This window comes from Protopterus annectens, chromosome 17.part0 (genome assembly GCF_019279795.1).
Source record: "Protopterus annectens isolate FY-2018-M chromosome 17.part0, PAN1.0, whole genome shotgun sequence".
Lineage (NCBI taxonomy): Eukaryota > Metazoa > Chordata > Ceratodontiformes > Protopteridae > Protopterus > Protopterus annectens.
In genome coordinates, this window is record NC_056751.1 from 96,156,469 (window position 1) to 96,175,000 (window position 18,532).

Here is an 18,532-nt window from a genome sequence, read left to right on the forward strand (position 1 = left end):
GCATCAGGGAAGGTGCCCCTGGGGAGCTGTTACTGCCATTAAGAATCTTGTTTGCCCTAAGTCTCCTGTCAAAAAGAAACATAAAACCAAACATATGTCTTCTTCTTCTCCGGTTTCACTCATCAGGAGTAGTTTATTAAGCTGAGCTCAGGGTCTTCTACAGGCTTATTGGCCCTTTTTATCAGGTGATTTCTGGTGAGAAAAGAATGATTCCTCTTTTCATGAAGATATTCAAGAAATTGAACTTGAAGAGTGATGTGATGGGACAGATATAGGTTTTTCTCCTCAGAATTCTGATTCTGACTCCGAAGAGAGAGTGTGATCTGAATCTCCTTGTTGAGGATTCTATTTCTCTTAGACTATTTCCTAAATGTGACTGTTTTGGGGGGAGAACACTGAGGTTTCTCAGTCCTTCAGAAAATACTATGAAATGTTATAACTGGAATTCCAAGAACATCCTCCCATCTGCACCGTGCTGCCAGCACTGGAGGATCCTGCCTGCCTGCCTGCCTGCTGCACCTAAGAAAAGCATTAGAATGTTCAAAGTTCCTCAGTCTTTCAAAATTTTGTATACTCATTCCAGACCTGTCCTATCAGTTATAGCTTTAGTCAGTCCATTTGCTGTAAAACATGCTCTTCATTCCAATTCCCCCCCTTCTGACAAGGATGATAAAACAGTTGGTAAGTTTGGGGAAACATGTGTATGATTCGCAACTTTAATTTTTAGAATTTTGAATTGTTAGGCTCATATGTCAAAGTATATTCTGACTGTGAAAATGAGGAATGTTTATTCACAGTTTCCTTTGTGTAGTTTGTTTTGTTTTGTTTCTCAGGTCACTACTTATTTTTTAAAGTGAGTTTATGACCTATAGATACTACATCTTGGGCTGTTGCCACTGGTACTGTGTTGAAGAGGTTTACCTGGCTGCATTCTCAAAGCCTCCCAGAGGATGTAAAAATGAGATTTTAAATTCACCTTTGGAGAGAGATTTGGTTTTTGGTCCCTGTGCTGCAGAGGTTATCAAAAATGTGGTGAGAGGGTTAAGTTGATACAGGGAATCTCTCAGAATTTGCAGCCATCCTTCTATACATTTCCAAGGGTTTTTCTGCTGCCTCATTCAATTCTGGCAAGAAACAAAAAAAATATTACAAAATGCTGGTGAGCAGACATTTGAAAATAGTTGCAGGGAGGTTCCAAAGAGAAAGCAGGAACCCCACAAAATAAACAACAGTCACATAAATCAGAATGAGTATATAAGGTGCCTTGTCCCCTCCCACTGTGACAGTCCTGTATCCCTTCCCAGAAAGTCTGAATTGATAGCAGATTGTTTCAGGCAAAATGGTTCTGAGACTGATTCAGCAGAGGTACAGATGGCAGTGGGAAGAAATTCCTCTTTCCCAGGGAATTATTCCACATCTACCAGATCAAACTGCTCTGATGTTCATTACATGTATATATATATATATATATATATATATATATACATATATATATATATATATATATATATATATATATATATATATATACACACGCATGCAACAACAGGAGCACTTACAGAGATATCTTACTAAAATGATACAAGGCCTAAAAAACATATCCTACTAGGTCTTCTGCAGACTGCGTAAGAGGTGACCGGTGCATCACATGTAAGACATCCTCATTCCCAGTACTGATGGATTTACTTCACATCAGCAAGTCAAATGATATCACAAAACAATTGGCTGAAAACCAGTCGAAAAACTCAAGTTGCTGTAAAATATGTATTTATTCTCCCAAAAGTTACAGATCTTTAGCTTCCAAGATGGCTGCATATTGAGTAACAGTTTGACTCTAGCTCTCCCATTGTGAAAACAGAAATTCAATAGAGAAGGCCAGTAGACTTTTGTGTTTATGGGTAAATTTCAATAACTGGCTAGAAAATGGATGCCAGGAAAAAAGAAATACAGAGCACCTGGAAAAAATCAGCTACAAAAAGTGAGGAAGAAACACTGACTGGGGAAAGTTCTGCAGCTGTTCACCAAAAAGCAATGCAACCTTCAGACATGACTTCCAGTAACATACAGGAAGATATTAGACAACTATACACAAACCTAGTTAAGATAAACAAAACACTGATGGAGTATATCAACACAGAAGGGTGGAAAAAATGGAAGACGCTTTAAGCAGATCAACAAAAACAACAAAAAAAATGGAAAAATGGAAGAAGCTTTAAGCAGATATTCAGATGAGCTGCAAAAATCAGAGGCTGAAATGAAGAAAAGGCTGGCTGAATATGAGACTGTTCAGGAAGAGATGTTTAAAAAAATGGAATTAGAGGACAGAGCATGTTGAGAAAACCTCAGATTTTGAGCTATACTAGAGAAGCTGGAAGGGACAGACTGCATTAATTTTATGAAAGCACAAATGAAAAACTGGACTGATATTCCACAGCAAGAGTTGTTAGTTGAAAGGGCACATTATGTGTATGCTCCAAACCTGCCTATGAGAAAGCAATATAGAACTTTAATAGTAAAGATGCAGCCCTACCAGCAGAAGGAGTTGATTCTGACAAAACTATGGCAAAAGGACAAAATACTAAAAGTGGGAGACAGATGAGTATTTGTGGAGAATGATTATTTATTGTACACCAGGCAGAAGAGGAAATTCATTCCACTATTCGGGGAATGTTGTGACTCAGGTGTGAGATTCAAACTGATGTACTCAGCTGTCTTCAAGGTATTCTTCCCTGGAGGGACAAAGTCATTTTTTGACATGGTAAGGCCTTGCCATCTCTAATTATGGTGGTTGCCAAAAAAGCAATTACTAGAAAATGGAAATCAAAATCTAAACCAACTATACTAGAAGTAGTGAATATAGTAAAAGAGATAAAACAACTAGAATTGAGATCTTTAGAAAAGGGTAGGAGCAAACTACACAGGAAAAATGGGAATTATAGGACCAATACATACAAGGTAAGAATGAGTTTTAACAGATAGCAGGACTTAAATGAGCTATGTAATGCTTGACTGAAAAGGATTGGGTAGATTATAAGTGATGTATATAGTTTGCAACTTGGGAGTGTGTCAGTATCGTTTCTGATGTAAAATGCTTGCAACTAGGATTGTGTCCGTGTGGTTTGTTTTCATTTATATAAATGTATGATTGCCTATGTCATAAGGGATGGTTTAATAAAGATGTTTCTTGTTTAAAAAAAAGGCAGGAATTGAATAATTTTTGTAATGTTGCTTAGGTTATACAGTATATAGCAATATATGTCAAGTATAATGTTTATAAATGTGAATTTGTTAATACACTTTGATTACTTTTATATAAATGTAAGTTTGCCTATGTTACAAGTGATAATTTAATAAGGGCGTTTAAAAAGTTACAAATCTGTATCACAATAAGCACTTTATGTGGGAAAAAATGAGTGTTCTCTCCAAAAAAGGATTTATGAACACTGATGTTAATCATATGAAGGAGATGAATGCCTTATATGGGCATTGTGTTGGTTGTGTGGAGAATAAAAAATATTAATTTTTGTTTTAGAACAGATGGTAAAGAATCCAAAGGGTGGACCCTGGGAACATACTTTAGAATACAGAGAATTACTATGGAAGGTGTGATTGAATGCGTGTGAGAAGCCAGGGCCAAATGATGCTGTCATTTTAACCAGCTTGTTGAAGCTGAGGGCAGCAAAGTTATAGTGTTATAGTTTTTTTAAGAGCAGCTTCTTTGCAATTTTTCTGTTTTTAATGATACATGAAAGCTTTTCAGGTTTCTCATTTTTTTTAAATAATGTTTTAATATTTATATTTCTTGATCGTATTTATGTGTTTACTTCTAATACTGATTTGTATTATGTCTTTTTATATCAGTCTTTCCATTGGTTAATTTATTATGTAAATTTATTGATGGTGATTGATCTCTCTGTAATTAAGTGTATTATTTAAAGTTGGTACAAGATGAGTTTTTTAGTTCTGATGAAGTCCTGATTATAGGGGATGAAAGCGTTTTAACTTTTGGGAAAATAATATATGTTTTTGGAGTAACTTGAGTTTCTCAACTAGTTTTGAGCCAAGTGTTTTGTAGATACTAGTTTTATACTTGGCCAGTACATTTATGTGGTTTTTAAGTCAAATGGCATCAGAAATACTTGGTCTAGAGATGTAAACTAGTTCTGCAGCACCAACAGAACAGTTTGGAGGGACAGGTATATCTCACAGAGGAAACCTCTGTTCTGAAACAGACTCCCCATCCACATAAAACAAATTTCATCCCTGTTCATATTCAAGCACAACTTGGAACTGTGGATGGGAAACGGAAAATTTCCCCCAGGACTGGCCCTTGTACTACTAATGGATAGAGACAGCTCCTAAATGCTTTATCCTATGCATGTGTTCTCTCAAATTATCTGTGGTATGATTCCATTTATTCTCACTAGTGGTAATGTATAATTATTGGCCATGGGATGAGTAAGGCCAATCTCTAGCCAAATAGGGTAGGTTAATTCGAGCACAAAAAGGGAAACTGGCTAGGCTTAAAATGGCCCTCAAGGACGGCTAGCCTAATATTTACCTGTGAACCTATAAACCTATATTGATCACTACTGCAGTAGCCTTTGCTATATGGGTTATATCCTGGCAAGGATTTAACAGCTGGCCAGCTTACAAAGCTTCAAGGCACCTTCCACATGCCCAAAATGTCAGGCAGCTCTAGCAGACCTCAGTAAAGTTTGGGCACCAAACCCTTCAGAGCTTTACTGCCACCATAAAGTACACTCCTCTGTGACTTTTGAGGATCGACAGTCGGCTTGTGCTGTTCCTTTACTGGGTAGATAAGTTCACTTTGGGAAAAGAAAATTTCCATTTAATAGTTTTATTATTGATACTTTCCTGTTCAGGAAAAGTTATTTTTAATTATAAGAGTTTGTGTTTTAATGAACTGTCATGAGACTAGACTGTAGTTTTAAACATGAGCCTTCTTTTTTCCTTTCAGTTTAAAAGTTGTTTAAAGTAACTGAAAACCATTTTTTCTTTTGAGAGATTGTGTTTACTTATGTTTTAAAGTGCTTTCTACTGTGTTTGTCAAAAAGTGACTTTTAACAACTTTTTGTTTTTACCAGCATTTGCTGCTTGTTTTCCCCTGGAAAGAGGCACCATTTTTAGTTTGACCATGGAACAGTCTTTCAGCCCCATGGTCATTCCTACTTCCACCCACAAAAAAAAGAAGTTAAGCAAACAGCCTTTGCCTTCACAACAGACTAGCAATTTGCTTCATCTGCAAGTGGACAACTCTGCTGTGGCCATTAATTGTACCTCAGACCACTCATATTTTACCCCAAATCCCTCTGGTGTAGCACCTACAACCACAATGGACCAGGTGTTCGCCACGTCCTCTGAGGCTGTTGGAATCCCTAGTGGGCAAGGGAGAAATCACTCTTGTCAGCCCTGGAAGTGGGAACAGGGAAGGCTTCCATCTTTTTTTCAAAATGTTTTGCCCATCTGGGTCTGGATCATGGTTTAATTCCAGTTGTTGATCCTTCTTGTAATGCAGTTTCTGATAAAAAAAAAGAAGGGTACTTTCCTGAAGACATTCAAGATTCTGAATTTGGACAGGAGGATATAGGGACAGATACAGGGTTTTCTCCCCAGACTTCTGATTCAGACACAGAGGAGAGCTCAGTTTCTGGCTTTTCCTGTGGGGTCTCTCTTTCACTGAGACTATTTCTAGAATCTGCCAGTGTTTTCAGTGAGAGGACACTGAATCTTCTCAGTCCCTAAGAAAATACAAGGTTACAGATGGCAGCGGGAGAAAATTCCTCCTTTCCAGAGGGTAATTTATTTTTTATTTCATTTTGTTTTATTGTCTCTCTTTTTTGACTGGAAAAGTCCGACTGGAATATGTACTCTTTTTCAACAGAGGCCCAGGAAGAAAAGCTCCAATATTCACATATATAGACAATATACTGTATACTTTCATTTTCCACATTGTATATATTTCATCTTGATTACATATACATCTTGCATACATAACCAGCTGATGATTAATGCTAACCTTGCACCAGACTATAGGAAGAAGAGAAAATAAGAGTTAGCCTGTGTGTTTGCATAAGGTTGTAGCAGACAGAAAAACAGGTGAAGAAAACAACTGACATTCAGGTTGAAATGAGTAAGTAGTGGTACGATAAGAGAGAATGCTGATTAGTTAACTCTCTCGTACCTGTAGCACCTTTTTTGTAAACTTCCAGTCAGCACTCATGGCTCCTTATGGCATCCACATTTTTTGTGGGTCTGGCTTCTTTAACTAAGTGAATTACCACCTAATAAAAGGCATTATTAGAAAGAACAAGTATTTATTAACAAAATTACACTAAGGTTGTTAATCTAAGATGTCCTGCAATGGAAAAATTAATAACTGTTTAACACTTATTTTCATATTTATGTTCATGTTTTCATAACTGTGAGACCTATGTGCAGTTGAGAGGTATGGTGTGAAATACCATTGTGGGAGCCAGGAAAATTCATTGTCAGTGCCTGTTTGTAACATACTATGCTGGAGATATTGCTAGTTGTTTGTTGGTAATTATGAAAATAAGCAATATTGCCATATGTAGTTAATACTTCATGAGTTCATAGATTCATAGGAGGTTACTAGGCTATTGTCCGTAGGAACTTTGTAAGCCTAGCCATGATATACCCTTGTTCCCTTGTTAACCAAGTTGTATGGTCTATATTTGCAGCACGAGTCTATGATCCGCACCGATGCCCTTATCCAAGAGGGACATAGGTGACACCCCCTCAGGTAAATTTACAGTCTCCCATCCAGTTGTCTAAGTTATGCTTAAATAGGGTCATTGAGGAGCTCTGTTTTACGTAAATTGGGAGTTTGTTCCAGTGGAGTGGCAATCTCTGGGAGACATGTCTGTCTCTCCAGCATGACCTTTTAATGTCACAGGCTAGGCTAAGATTCCTAGAGTGAGTGAGTCTTGTCCAATTTGACTTGTGGATGTGCAGCATTTCCATTAGGGCAGCATCAGAGACTGCTCTGTAGGTCGGGCACAAGTCACCTGTCAGCAGCCTATAGGATACAGAGTACAGTAACAGGGCCTTCAGTCTGTCCATGTAGGTCATATGTTGAAGGCCCTGAATTTTCTTGGTGAGAAACCTCTGAGGTCTCTCCAGCTGCTGCAGGTGTCTGGTGAGGTACATACAGAAGGGAGCGTTGTACTCTGTTAGTGGTCTGATGAGGGATGAGTACAAGAGAGTTATAACGTCCTTAGCTGTGGATGCAATGCTTTTATTTATGAGATGTGCAATGTAGAAGGCCTTCCTTACCACTGCAGACACATAGTGATCAAAGTTAAAGTTGCTATCAACCTGTGTTCTAAAATCTTTCACCACAGGGTTTGAACTAAGAGGGGTACTGTTAATATTGTAATTTGCAGGGACTTCCCCTTTGCCAAAACAGATGATGATGCATTTTTTTTGGATTTAGTTTGTCCATGGCTTTGCACCAATCATTTGTCTGTGTAATCCCATTTTTTAGAATGTCAACATCGTTGGGGACTCAATGATTGCTTGCAGTTTGCCGTCATCCGTGAACTTGGTAAGCCCCATGTATTTTCATCTGGACTTCTGGGAAATAGATTCTAAACAGTAGAGGGCCCAGCACAGATACTTGTGGTATACTACTGGTAACTGGTGTACTGGTAGAGGTGGAATCCCCAACTTTGACTGCATGCATTCTGTTGGTGAGTCAGGTGGCTACCCATCTAGTGAAGTATGCATTCATTTCCAGCTGGGTGAGTTTATCAATGATGCCTGAGTGCAGGATTGTGTCAAAAGCCTTGGCTAAGTCAAGAAAGGCTGTTTGGACTGTTTTGCCTTCATCCAGGGCTTTGGTGACGTTCTCGATGATGTTTGCCAGGTTTAATAAGCATGACCTGCCCTATATGAAGCCAAATTGGATTGGGTCAAGAGTTTGAAGGTCACCTATGTCTTTGTTGGTAAGGGCCGTAATGATTCTCTCAATGGCCTAGCAGATAAGGCTGGTTAGGCTTATGGGTCTATAGTTCCCAGGGCTGGTTGAAGGATGCCCTTTGTGCAAGGGAGTTACTGTTGCTGTTTTCCACTCTGCAGGGACAAAGCCAGAACTCAGGCTGTGGTTGAAGAGAGTGCCAACTGGTTCCACTAGGTCCTGTTTTATACCATTTAGTAGGCACCCTGGGATGTTAGCTGGTCCCATAGAGGCTTGTGTTTTTGGGCATGGAGAGTACGGTTATGAACTGCTCTTTGGAGATACTAGGTAGAGTAGTGGTGGCAAATATACTTTGGGTATGTCTGGTGGGGACAGGGGGTGAAATGTGCACCAAATCTATCTGCTAGCAGGTTGGAGATGTCCTCAGGGTCAATATGTGTCATACCATTCACTATTAGTTTGGCACAAAGTTTGGCTTTCCCTTTTAGATTTTTTATGTAGTTAAATAATGCCTTGTGATTATCCTTAGCTAGGGATGCTAGTTTAGCTTCATAATTGGCCTTAGAGGACTTTACAGGATATCTAATTTGCTTGTTCAAGCTGTGGATGGTGTCCTTCCTGTGCTAAGTAAGTTCCCTCTTGTTCTTAGACATTAGTTCCTTTTCTTGTTGTATAACCTATTTATGCTTGATGCCCAGCAGGGTGACTTGTTTTTTTCATGAGGACCTTGCTTTGATCCATTCAGGTACAGCCGAGTCTATACATTTGTATAAGTGTTTATACAGGGCATTTATGTACACCTCTGTATAGGAGTCATTGTTGGCAGTGGTAGCAAGGGGGTTGGAAACTATTTATGCCATTGTTAGGAGGCTATAGTTTGCTTTGGAGAAATTTTTCATCCTTTTTGCTCCTGGGGGGGGGGGGGGGGGTCAGATGTGATCATTACTTTGAATGGGATGAATGGGACTGATTTATGATCAGACCTTACCAAGGAGGGCAACACAGGGGTAGTGCAGAGAACACCTGTATTGGTGAGTACTAAGTTTAGAACATTTGAACATTTGAGCCCCTTGTTGGGGTGCAGACTATCTGTTTCAGAGCATTGGTATTAACAAAGTCCAGGAACCTTAGGGCGAGCGTGTTTGTGCTCATATATATCCCCCAGTCGATGGAAGAATAGTTGAAAGCACCCATGACCAAGGTATTTGGCTGTATATTGAGTGACTCAAGTAGGTCCAGGTAGGAAGAGTGGTTCTCATGGTTCATGGTGGGGGGCCTATAGCTATCAGTGACATAGAAGGGGTTTTACCTACAGTTAGTTAAACTTGGAGTAGCTCTTGGGTGTTGTACTGTTTAACTAGTCTTTTGGTGTATTTGTCTTTAATGAAGATGGATACAACTCCACCTTTGGATCTTTCATACTCGTTTTGAGGTCTGAATGTGTGGAAGGCATTGTAGCCTTGTGTGGCTAAGGTGCTCTCTGTGGCCTTGAGCCATGTCTCTGTGACTGCACAGACATCAGCATCTTACAAGGTAAGGACAGTTTCCGATTTAGACTGCTAGCATTAAGCAGCATTACCTTGAGTTTGTGTCTAGTGGATTTTATACATTGGGAATTTTATTGTTATGACATTGCCTAAAAAGGCACTATGGGGGAGGCAAGTACCTTTGCCAGTAAACGAAACCCAAGAGGCGACAGGTGAAGACTATCTCTGGTAAAGCAGCATGGTGGGTCGACCATATCTTCCCAAGCTGACAGATACTGAATCCTCCTGGATTGACACCAGAAGCTAAGCCACTTCAAAAACCAAGTGACTTACAAACTATTGTATGGCAGCATGGGAAATCTTAGATGTTGTTGCTGAAGAAAACTGTCATTGATATATGCACTTTAAGTTGTACGTCTTGATAGAAATTCAGTTTTATTTATGTTGCTAAATATGCAATTAAGCATATGCTTTCATATTTATGCCACCATCATCTTCTTTCTGCTGTTCCTATTAGGGATCGCCACAGCGGGTCACCTGTTTCCATTTCTTCCTGTCCTCTGCATCTTGCTCTGTCACACCAACCACCTGCATGTCCTCTCTTACCACATCCATAAACCTCATCTTTGGACTTCCTCTTTTCCTGTTACCTGGTAGCTTCATCCTTAGCATCTTTTTCCCAATATACTCAGTATCCCTCCTCAGCACATGTCCAAACCAACGTAATCTTGCCTCTCTGGCTTTGTCTCCAAACCTTCCAACCTGGGTTGACCCTCTAATATACTTATTCCTAATCCTGTCCAACCTCATCACACTCTGCTACATCCAGCTCAAACTCCTGCCTTTTTGTCAATGTCACTGTCTCCAACCCATATAACATAGTTGGTCTCACTACCCTCTTATAGACCTTCCCTTTCACTCTTACAGGTACTCGTCTGTCACACATCACTCCTGACACTCTTCTCCACCCACTCCATCCTGCCTGTACTCTCTTCTTCACCTCTCTTCCACACTCAGTGTTACTCTGAACTACTGACCCCAAGTATTTAAACACATCCACCTTCGCCACCTCTACTCCTTGCATCCTCACCATTCTTCTATCCTCCCTCTCATTCACACACATATATTCTTAGTCCTGCTGACCTTCATTCCTCTTCTCTCTAGAGTATATCTCCATCTCTCCTGGGTCTCCTCCACCTGTTCCCTACTCTCACTACAGATCACAATGTCATCTGCAAACATCATAGTCCACGGGGACTCCTGTCTGATCTCTTCTGTTAACATGTCCATCACCATTGCAAATAAGAAAGGGCTCAGAGCTGATCCTTGATGTAACCCCACCTCCACCTTAAACGCATCCATCACTCCCCACCTCACCGCTGTCACACTACCCTCGTACTTATCCTGTACCACTCTTACATACTTCTCTGACACTCCTGACTTCCTCATACAATACCACAACTCCTCTCTAGGCACTCTGTCATATGTTTTCTCTAAGTCTACAAAAAGACAATGCAACTCCTTTTGACATTCTCTGTACTTCTCCATCAACACTCTCAGAGCAAACATCGCATCTGTAGCACTCTTTCCCGGCACGAAACCATACTGATGATCACTAATAATCACGTCCCTTCTTAACCTAGCTTCCAATACTCTTTCCCATAACTTCATGCTGTGACTGATCAATTTAATCCCTCTGTAGTTAGTACAGCTCTGCACATCACCCTTATTTTTAAAAATCGGTACCAAAACACTTTTTCCTCCATTCCTCAGGCATCCTCTCACTTTCTAAGATTTCATTAAACAATCTGGTTAAAAACTCCACTGCCATTTTACCTAAACACCTCCATGCTTCCACAGGTATGTCATCTGGGCCAACAGCCTTTCCATTCTTCATTCTTTTCATAGCTATCCTTACTTCCTCCTTGCTAATCCATTGTACTTCATGATTCACTATCCCTACATCATCCAACCTTCTCTCCCTCCTCATTCTCTTGATTCATCAACCCCTCAAAGTACTGTTTCCATCTCCTCAACACACTCCCCTTGCTTGTGAGTATGTTTCCCTCATTATCCTTTATCTCCTTTACCTGCTGCACATCTGTCCTAGCTTGATCCCTCTGTAAGTATCTCAATAAGCATGCATTCAGAGGAATTTCTTGCTGTCATGTAAAAGCTTACATTTGGTTACAAAAGTGTTTTAACAATATCTACCTAGGTTGTACAGTTTCCAATATATGACAATTTGATTGTGAAAGTTTAGCAAAAAATACAACTCGGTGTTTGTGTGAATTATTAATTTAGTAATTATGGAAGGACACCGAATATACTGACTATGAAGAGTGTAAAAAATATTGATACAATTGTAATTTGTACACTTTCAGTAGCTTTTATTGTTCACAATTTATTTTCATTTGTTTTTCTTATGCTTTTTAAGTTGATTTTCCAGAAATTCCTCTGGAATGCAAGGGTGTGTATATGGCTGCTACAGGTGTGACATTCCACACTACATAGGTGTTGACTACCTAGTTCTACTTAACTCACTAAGAAATATAATCAGTTTATTGTTTACAGTAGTAGGTACTAGGGAAAGTGTAATAATCACTATATTGAAAATTTGTACAAAGCCACTATCATTTGATCACAGGTACTGTAGCTTGGATTTTTTCTGGATTGGAAATTATCTGGGTGTGGAGCGAGAACAGAGTGAAGTGCCTTGTAGATGCGGTTTTAGCAGACTTTTAAAACATTTGTTATTTTCTGCAAGCTTTTGCTGTAGTGGGATGGAGTTCCTCAGTTTTGAGGCTCAGTGAAAGTAAAGTGAGTTTCCGGCAGAGTTTTTTGAGTTACAGCTAGGAGAGATTTTTTATTGGAGCATAGTGTTCTGTTGGTGCTATATGGTAGGAAAATGTTTTTTTTTAGACAGAAACAACTATAAGTTTGTGGGCAGTGATGAGTTGAAAGTAGGTTAACTGATTTGGGTGTTTTTGACAAATTAGATCCTTTAGGGCTATGCAGTGGTGGGTTTTCTGAGATGAATATGTGGCAAATCTTTTTATTTTATTATAGCATGTATCAAGTTTGGACTTCAGGGTGGTATTGGTGCTGCATACAATACAGATGGGAGTAGGTAGATTGCTGTTAAGAATTTTCTTGTAGATAATGTAAGTTGTTGATTTGCTGTATGTAGGGAGCCTAGTATTTTTGTGTGTATGTTTTGATATTTTTAATGACTATGTTGGTCGTATTTGAGTTTGTCAAGTTTGAGTACTCCCAAGTAATTTGACTTTTGTCACTGTTTCAGTTTTTGTATTGTCAGATAAGACAATATGAATATTGGGTTTTTGAGTATTAAATTCCTACTTCTCTGGACCAGACTCTTTTGTTGACACCTGTCCATCATATGCTGTCCCAGGGAGTGACAGAACCAATTCCTCTCTTCAAAGGTAGGAAAGGGTTTTTTTCTTTAAGGATGTTTTTATGGTCAAAGAAAGAAAGAAAATGCATGGAAAGCAGTTCTAGATCTTTCTTTCCTAAACCTGTTAGTAAATGTGCCCAAATTCAAAATGGTGTCACTTCACAACCTGTAAGCTCTTCTTCCTCATTCAAGTTTCCTGGTAATACTAGATTTAAAAGATGCTTATCATCACATTCCTTTCCATCCAGACATTAGACATTTCTTAAGGTTATGTATGGATCACATTATCAGTTCTTTGCTTTACCTTTTGGGCTATCCATTGCTCCAAGAGTGTTCACAAAGTCTAGCTCCAGTTACAACATGTTGCAGGCAACAGGGTATCCACATTTTTCATATTTAAATGACTTGCTTGTCATTGTAGAGTATTGTTCAAAGTATCATGCATCTCCCACTTGGGTGAGAGATCTCCTGTGTAGGCTGAGATTCCAAGAGAACATTCAGAAGTCTTTTTTTTACTCCATCACATAGATTTGGTTTCCTGGTGTGTCTGCTAGACAACTTTATACAAAGAGTTTTTCTTCCACAGGAAAAAAATAGATCTATATTTAGGTCTATTCCAGGGGTTTTCAACTCAGACTTTCGTCACTCCAATGGAATATATCAGGATTTTGGGTCTCATGTGCTCTATGATTTTCATAATACCTCTGGCAAGATTCCACATGAGAAAGATACAGTGGTATCTGAAGTCTCTGGTCCGAGAACCAACACCCATTATCTTTTCAGATTCTTGTTCTAGGATTTATGAGAAGAGAAATCATATGGTGCAAATATCAAATATCCCTGAATCCAGGTCTTCCATTCTCCGCTTTTACTTTAAAGCAGTCAGTCAGAACATATGCTTGGGGAACAGTGTCAAGGGGGATAAAAGCACAAGGTATCTGGGACAACAGAAACAGACACAAGCACATAAATGTAAAATAAAATAAATGTTTTTCCTTTTCACGGTACTCTGTTTAACTGTATGAATCACATTTGGTCCCAAGGACCACTTCAAGTTGTTTTGGACAATACCATAGTCATATGGTACATAAACAAACAAGGGGGATCCAGGTCTTACCCCTTATGCAGACTACCCATGTTAGACTTTGGGATATAGCTTTACAACACAATCTCTACAGGTCTCCACATTCCATCATAGCAAAATTGTGTGGCAGACAAGCAGAGGAGGACAATGGCAGACCTTCACACATGGAAACTAGATCAGAAGGTCTAACATGATTTGATCCCTCTATGAGGAATTCCTCAAGTAGACCCTTTTACCTCCTCAGTCAGCAATCAAATGGCAAAATTCTATTCCCGGACTCCATGCAAGAAAGTCTGGTAGACATATGCCTTTTTTTTTCCTTGGACAAAACCTTGGATTCATCTGTGGTTTTTTGGTGGAAGGTTGGTCTCTAGAAGTATTCTAGAAACAGCAACTTGGTACTGTCTACATACTTTTACAAAGCACTGCAAGATAGATTTCTTCTCCATGTCTATGTCAAGCTTTGCTAGGACCATTCTCCATGGGTTCTGGACCCTTTTACTTTGACCTTCCAGTTGTTTTGAGCAATGGTAATCTACCTATATAGCTTAGGCAACTGTAGCAATCATCAATATGAAGAACATATTACAGTTGTATAAGTAAACTTACCATAACAGTCAATGTTCAAATTATCATTGCTGCAGTAGCTGCTCCATCCTCTTTGTGTTTTGGTGTGTTTTTTTATGCCAGGGAGTAGACATTTATTTTTATTTATTATGTATTATTATTATTATTATTATTATTTCTTCTTAGCAATGTCCTCTCAGGGCTCAGCCTTTTTCTGTCAGTTGGCATGAAAAATCTGAATGGCTTGGCACCCAAACTTGTCTTTTTAGACCATCTCAGCTCAAACCAACTAATGGAAAGGTGTTATGCAGATTTGGAAGCTGGCCAGCTGTTATATCTTGTGCAGGATATATCCCTTAGGCTACTACAACAGTGATCATTCAAACATCTGCTATTATGGTACGTTTAATTACATAACTGCAGTTTCAGACACCATTCTGTATTAATGTAAACAGCTTTATTATTGTGTAGACTTAGAGACGTTGGTTTTGTAGGATAAGAAATTTGCTTTCTTCTGTAAGAATTGTCAGAGTCAGTGTTGAGACTGTTCCTTTTTAATGTTTTTATGTCCACATTTCCAACCATTGACCAAGCTGTGGTGGGTAGGTTTGCAGTTGCTGCTAAGGCTGACATTACACTGACTGGACTGGATGATCAGCAGATTCCACCATACCCTTATGGATTTGTTCTTTATTTCCTTTTCTACTAAAACATACAGTGTACTGTACTTTGGATCCAGTAATAGGGAGTGGTCTTATTTTGTTGATAGTTTACTGCTTCCAGTTGCAAATCATGAAAAGGACCTTACTGTCGTAGTTGACTGTAAGCAAGTTTTGAAGCTAATACTAACATGCACAGTGTTTCAGCATTATAAGGATGTTTTACATAATATTTTTCAAGGCAGCCAATAGTAATGATATCCCCCTTTAACTCATTATATATCATTAATTCAACCTTGTGCAGAGCACTGCAGAACTTTTTACATTTGTAACACTGGTGATATTAAAAAATTGTAGAGATTGCATATTTTTTCAGTAAGAACATCTTGTGACTTTAGATTTTTGAGTTAAGAATCGTGGTTTAAAACTCGATTTATTATAGCTCTTTAGGGGGTTGATAATGATTTTTGCAGATAAATATCTCAGAGATGAGTTACTGGCTGCTAACATATGGTATTAAGTTCACAACCCAAGCTTATTCATCCAGAAGCATCAGTCTTGGCCCTGTCATTAAGTATTATATGTGATTAAGGCAAAAATAAATTTCCATAAGAGTGTATTATCTTTGGAATCAACTAACTGCATTGAATCTGAGGCAGAATTCCAGTTTAAATAGGTTTAAAACTTAGCTGGACCTCTGGTTATGGGATGTGGTTTATAAGACGCTTATTTTGTGGGGTATGAATTTCTTGATAATGTCCTCTGATATCTTTGAGTCTGCTCTCCCGTCTACAGTGTGGCATCAGATAAATTCAGTGTATTGTGCAGAATGGATTTAGCAGAACTGGGGACTGGATTGTAGATGTGAAGTTTTAGTGTAACCCTATAAAAACCCACACTGAACTTTTTGGAGTAAGACAGAAACTTGCCAGTGCATTAGCTGTTACTTTTACTAAACTGCACTGCTGCCATAATGCACATATGGCTCTTAAAATATCTGGGAGTATGAGACTTCCAGTTAGGACAGAAATTAAATTACATGCCTTTTAGCCTTACATCCCCTCCCCCCCATCATTTCAAATAAGGAGTCAATTGGAAGAGACCTTCACAAGTGTTTGTATTCCAGAACTTTATTTGTATTATTTTGTTGGGCCTGTATTTGTTGAAAGTCAAATGACTAAGAAAAAGTCAAAGTGTCAGTTTACCCTTCCTGCCTTGTCCCTCTTCTCAGACACAACTACCAGGAGGCATGAGGGAGAAGGTTACATATTGGGCATACAGGTTGTGGTTCTCATCAAAAGAAATGGATATATTGGACAGAAAGTTCAAGTTGCTGATGTCCAAGTTTCAAAAGATTAATGCTTACCTAGAAAATCGGATGAAAGGTTAGGAGGGGATGGAATACGCCCCCACCCTGTACTAGTATCAACTGCAAATAATGGAAAATGACCTGTGTACACTTAAGGAGAAAGTGCAGTCTACAGATGACCAACTGGAATATATTCAAACTAAACTGCTAGACCTACAGGGTAGGAACAGAAGAAAAACGTATTTGGTTTGATGACATTCTCCAAAGGGAAGAGGCAGGAGATTGTAAATGTTTTATGCAGATCAAAACAGCGGAGTGAACAGAGCTCTCTCTCTCTCCAGGAGGCTTGGCAGTTGATCATTCTCATCAAGTCTTTATCCCAACTTGCCAAAGAGCCCAGAAAACAAGACTAATATGTGTGAGGATTTCTACCTTTTCATTGAAAGGACAGGATTCTCTCAACTTTGTGGTCAATGGGGAAAGTAATTGTGTTACAGGAATCCAGGGTCTTTGCAAATAATGATTATGTACTGGAAATGAAAATGAAAAGGTCAGCATTTCAGCCAGCAATAAAAGGATGTAAGGTGATCAAATAGAAAAACTCAGGTTGTTATACCCAGCCACACTCTGGTTTTGGTTGGCTCTCTTACCTTTGTGACACAGAGCAAAGTACTAATTAAGCTACTGCAATAATCTATGGCATTGGTTCGCACCAAGAATCTGAAACACCAGCCCTTTGATCAATGTTACTTCTCAGTACAGGAGACATCTAGGAGAGCTGAGGAAAAAAATGAACCCTTTCATCTGTTAAACAGGGGGCTGATAGGGTAGAATTGTACAGCCCCATTATCAAGCAAAATGTCAGAGGGTAATGATCAAAAAGTTCATTTTTGACATTAATTATCTGCCTGCAGATGATGGACAACTAAAAATAACTCAGACTTTTATGTAGGTATTTAATATGTATTTTATTTTTGCATCTGATATCTTTAGAACCACTGATTAGCTTACAATGATGCTTTGGTCCCGAGGGATGTTTTAGTAGCTCCCTGTATTGAGCAGCAACTCAAGGACTGGGTCACTTTGCAGAAGCCAATTACAACTGATTGGTCTGTTCATTTTTCTTTTACTCTCTCCTTATTTATTTACTGCAAAATGTCTCTGTACATGATTGGCTGCTGGGATGGCTGACTGGTGCTTGCCATGTGAGACAGAGGTGAATCCTGATTTGTAGTAATTTGCATGATTCCCTTTGTCTCAATGTTCTTCTTTCAGCTTTTCCCAGTTAGGGGTCGCCACAGCGGAACTCCGGTCCGCTAATGATTGGCAGTAGATTTTTATGGTGCCGAGGTGCCAGCACGACGTCCAACCTTCAACGAAAGCCAGCCCATTCACACATGTCTTTCGAACGCCACTCGACCACGGGGAGGACATGCAGACTCCACACAGAAGGCGCTCCAGCCGAGAATCGAATGGGAGAACCTCTTGCTGTGAGGCGACAATGCTATCGCTGCACCACCGCGGCTCCTCCTTGTAATGCACAGTAATACTTAGAAATATTTGGAAAGGACATGGTTAGCATTCAAACATTTGCTTTTTTTTATTGCATTTTAGTCTGAGAGCTGAATTATAGCCACTATCTGACATCAGTTGATGTGGCTTTAGAAGTCTGTCTTGTCTGAAGAGATACAGGTTGCCTCTGCCCAGGAACGTATTTAATTGAAGTCTAAATGCTGTTTGTTTATGCTGATGTAATGTTGGGAAATAACAAGTTTGTTATTGTTAGCACATTTCATTTCTGTGTCAAACTAATTATCTTATTGCATAGTGCCTATTACAGTTTGGATAATGGATAGGATAAAGTGAATAGTGCATATACTAAAAGTTTATTTTCCCAATGGGGAGTTTACAGTGGCTGGCAAAAGGCTGTTGCATGGTTCAGACCATCTGTCTTTTACTTTTGTAAAGACGTTCAGTTAATTTTCATGGAGTGTTAATGGGTTTCAAATCCTCTCAAGAGAGAATAAGTAATGGCTTATATTAGG

The 18,532-nt window shown here is 39.1% G+C and overlaps 1 protein-coding gene across 1 annotated transcript in view; it reads left to right on the top strand.

The window, feature by feature from the left end:
* DGKQ (diacylglycerol kinase theta) overlaps positions 1-18,532 on the top strand; it is a 2,194,335-nt gene that overhangs the window by 1,616,702 nt on the left and 559,101 nt on the right. The window lies entirely within an intron of this gene.